Below are 4385 nucleotides of genomic sequence, written 5' to 3'. Positions count from 1 at the left end.
AAGGAGAGTACACCGCTTCACCGCGCACCTAGAACGACATCCGCCATATACAATGGTCTGCGTTGTGAGGCCGGTTGGACATACTGCCAAATTCTCTAAAACAGACTTTGGTAGAGAAATTATCATTCAATTCTCTAGCAACAGCTCTGATGGACATTCCTGCAGCCAGCATGCCAATTGCACCTCCTTAAAACTTGCAACATCGTGGCATTGTTTGTGTGACAGCTGCACATTTTAGAGTGGCCCTTTTATTTCCCAGCACAAGGTGCACCTGTGTAATGATCATGCTGTTTAATCAGCTTCTTGATATGCCACACCTTTCAGGTGGATGGATTATCTTGGCAAAGGAGAAATGCTCACTAACAGGCATGTAAACAAATTTGTCTCCAAAATTTGAGAGAAATATGCTTTTTGTGTGTATGGAAAGTTCCTGCGTTCAGCTCATGAAACATGGGAGCAACACTTTGCATGTTGCATATATATTTTTGTTCAGTATACGTGTATTTTATTMTAATGGATTTTCTTTTACCATTTAGTACYAAACAAAAACACACACAAAACAATACAAAAAACACAGCTGCCAGACATATGAAGTGAAGTATTGCTTAAGTAAGAAATGGGACAATAGAACAACACCATGACAGTTACAACACTACTCAGTGTTCACAATCAGTCTCTGTCCAGAATAAATCTGTGGAGGAGTTAGTCCTGAGAACAGGCATGTAGTGCAGTAAGTTTTCACAGTGGCCCATAGGGCTGTATCAATGGGAAGATCAATGTTCTAGACACATCTATGGGATGCTATCGTTATTCTGACTGTGTGATGGAGTACTGCTCCTGTCTCTTATACACATCTAGATGTGTATAAGAGACAGGACACATCTATGGGATGCTATCGTTATTCTGACTGTGTGATGGAGTACTGCTCTCCCCTACTCAGTTAATCACTTACTAACRGGCCCAACTTAACCTATTTGGCTGAACTTATGCTATCTGGCCGGCTGGCCGAACATGTCCTACCTGTCCGGACTGACTTGTGCTGTCTGGCCAACTTATCCTATCTGACTGGCTGGCCAAACTTGTCCAGGCTGATTTGTCTTACCTGACTGGCCAGATGGGACCATCTCTTGTCCTATCTGGCCGGCTTGTTTTATCTGGCCAGCCGTCAAACTTGTTCTATCTGGCCGGCATGCCGACTTGTCCCATTTTGTCAGCTTGTCCTATCTCGCCGGTCTGTGTTTTTGTTTTGTTTTTGAGTTTATTTATTTTTACAGGGACAGTGCACATTAATCAACGTTTCAGTAGAAGTGCCGGTTTTAGCCTGCCGGCTAATTTTCAACCGCAGTCCCTGGTCAGGTTATTATTGGGAGGTCTGGTATACATCTATGATGTAGTCGGCCTGGAGCATCACCGATTACCTCACCTAATGCAAATGTTTCTGTGTGTGCAGGGAGTGTTTACCTTCAGTGCCATTGAGATGACCCCCCTGACCTTGGGGAAGTACGTGTACCCGGCGTGGGGGCAGGGGATTGGCTGGGTCATGTCTCTGTCATCCATGGTTCTTGTGCCYGGRTATGTCATCTWCATGTTCTGCACCTCCAAGGGCGGCATCAAACAGGTACACAGTCAACCAGCAGATCCCACTATGCTCCATATCCTTCCCTTTGGCCCTAAGCCTCCATAATAGCATGTCTGTAGGGTCTGGATAGGTAGATGCTTGCACCATATTGTTTCCACTATACAAATATACTGCAAATATCGAGGGTTGGGGCTAAGGGGAAGGGGTAGAGAGAGATTGGGGATCGCTTGACATCTCTACCTCTCTCATGCTAAGGGAGGGGTAGAGACAGATTGGGGACGGCTAGAAAATCTCTACCTCTCTCAGGCTGAGGAAGGGGTAGAGACAGATTGGGACCGGCTAGACATCTACCTCTCTCATGCTAAGGGGAAGGGGTAGAGAGATTGGGACTGGCTAGACATCTCTACCTCTCTCGTTGCTCTTTCTTTCTGGTTCTTTCTCACTCTGTTCCATTTGATTTTTTATTTATCTTTTATATCTCCTCTATGCTCTTCTGCCCCCCTCGCTCTTCCCCTCACTCTCTCTCTCTTCCTGTCACTCTCTCTCTCTCTCTGTCCCCTCACTGTCTCTCTCTCTGTCCCCGTCACTCTCTCTCTCTCTCTCTGCCCATCACTCTCTGTCCCCTCTTTTTCTCTCTCTCGCTCTGTCCCTCTATATATCTCTCTCTCTGCCCCCCTCTCTCTGTCTCTCTCTCTTTCTCTGTCCCCCCCCTCTCCCTCTCTCTCTATGTCCCCTTACTCACTCTCTCTCTCTCTCTCTCTCTCTCTCTCTTCTCTCTCTCTCTCTCTTCTCTCTCTCTCTCTCTCTCTCTCTCTCTGTGTCTTCACTCTTGTCAGTCTCTGGTCGAGTTTGAGAGGATCAATTCTGCTCAGTCTCTGACCACCAACTGAGTAGACTGACTGATCTACAAATAACCTTGCATCATTAATAACGTTTTAATATGATTGTAGACCAGCAGTCTGCTTAGTCGGTGATCAGCTACTGAATAGAATTGATGCTTTCAAACACGGCCTTCGTCTCTTTATACACCTCTTCCTTTCTCTCCGGTTTTCCCCTCACTCCACCTCTTTCACATATGAGAAGAATGATAAATTGCTCTAGCTATAAAACGTAATTTATCAAACAGCCCCATTATAATGGAAAAGATTACCTTTTTAATGTAGTCAAAAGCAGACCTGGGTCAAATGGCATTTGTGCATGACTGATCTGCCTGGCACCATGAACCAATAGAATAGTCCCAAAAGATGGGCAAACACTACCCAACTGGAATTCCAGGTGGGCTCAAACAAACCCTCAACATATTTTAAGTATTTCAAAGGCTATTTGAACCTAGGTCTGGTTGAAAGTATTATGAGAAATCGCCTTTAAACTGTAGTTGAAGTATCCCTCATTGCTGGTTCCTGTCTGTGGCCTGAATCAGCGTTGGCACAAGATGACCACCAGCGCACCTTGTGAACATGCTGCCGTCACACACCAGAATTCACACACAGGAAGTGTGGGCGACGCCGCCGTCTAACTGGGAATAGGATACAGTTGACTCATGGGCACTGATCTAAGGTCAGTTTAGCATTTTCCRCCTAATGGATAAGATTAGGATTTTTGGGTAAACCGATCCTAGATCTGTTCCTACAGGCAACTTCCACACAGAATTCCTGACTATGCCGGACACCTACTCAACACAGGGGTGTATTCACTAGGAACGAACCAAATGACGAACCAAACGAACCAAATGAAAGCCAACAGAAGCAAACAGAATGAAATGGGGAATGACCTACCTGAATTTGTCCAATAGAAACTCTTGTTTCCGTTAGGAGTGAACGATTTCCGTTGCGAAACGTTTTGAAACTATTTGCTACGGTCTTGCTCTAATGAATACACCCCAGTATTCAGACAGAGAGAGGCATCATGGGAGATGCCCTGGCCAAAATGCTTCCATTCCATATGTATCCTCTGGAACTGAATGGTCACATAATATAATGGACTGTATTATTGAACAATACAATGTTTTTTCTTCTATGGTACACAGCTGTATACAATTCATAAGGTGACACCAACTTTTTCAGATCTATACAAAGTCATTGTGGCCCACTTTGGCTTACGAACAAATACAAAGCATTTTGTAAAGTATCTGAATAAATTAAAAAAAATTTTTTTTTTTTGAATGTGTTATGGCTGTTTCTTCTAATCTACGATGCTGTATACAGTACATATTGATTAGAGGTAGCGTTCACCAGTTCAGCGTTTGATATAACAGTTTGTACTATAAATAACGGTTTGTACAATATATTAACATCTCTTAAATGTTTATAACTGGCCCTTACGTGAAGATACTGTGTTCGTTTTCAATAGTGTTGAACTGTAAATATTATTCTGTGTCCAAATGCTGTAATAGTGTATGAAATGAAACACAATGTGCTGAATAATGTACTGTATAAAGTAGCCCTATATAAAGGTACTGTACAAGCCAGGAGTAAAACAAATTAAAATGTCTCATGTGTACTATGAGAAGGGATTTGGTTGGGTATCCTTTCAGTTCAATAAAAGCAAACATAACCACCAAAATACATTTAATCGAGTGTCAACTCTTTTATGTTAGCCTCCCTTTTCACAGATAGGCCTGCTGTATACCATCTCTCACAATACAAAAAGGTCAATACACTTGAATTTGAATAATCTCTACAAATGGAACGGACATGCACTCAGAGGAGAGAGCTGTTTATCTCTCCTCTGTTTATCTGTTGCYTTGTGAGAGCCATTTAGTGTTTCTACTTAACTAGCACATTAGTCAGGCAGCCACAACAGCTGA

General features: G+C 43.2%; 1 pseudogene; it reads left to right on the top strand.

Annotated features, from left to right (window-relative positions):
• The window catches only part of LOC112075362 (sodium- and chloride-dependent GABA transporter 1-like), a 27511-nt pseudogene extending 23967 nt beyond the window's left edge, over nucleotides 1-3544 (top strand).
• The last annotated feature ends 841 nt before the right edge of the window (nucleotides 3545-4385 follow it).

Source organism: Salvelinus sp. IW2-2015, unplaced genomic scaffold (assembly GCF_002910315.2).
Source record: "Salvelinus sp. IW2-2015 unplaced genomic scaffold, ASM291031v2 Un_scaffold3105, whole genome shotgun sequence".
NCBI lineage: Eukaryota > Metazoa > Chordata > Actinopteri > Salmoniformes > Salmonidae > Salvelinus > Salvelinus sp. IW2-2015.
This window is presented reverse-complemented; position numbering and strand designations above follow the sequence as displayed.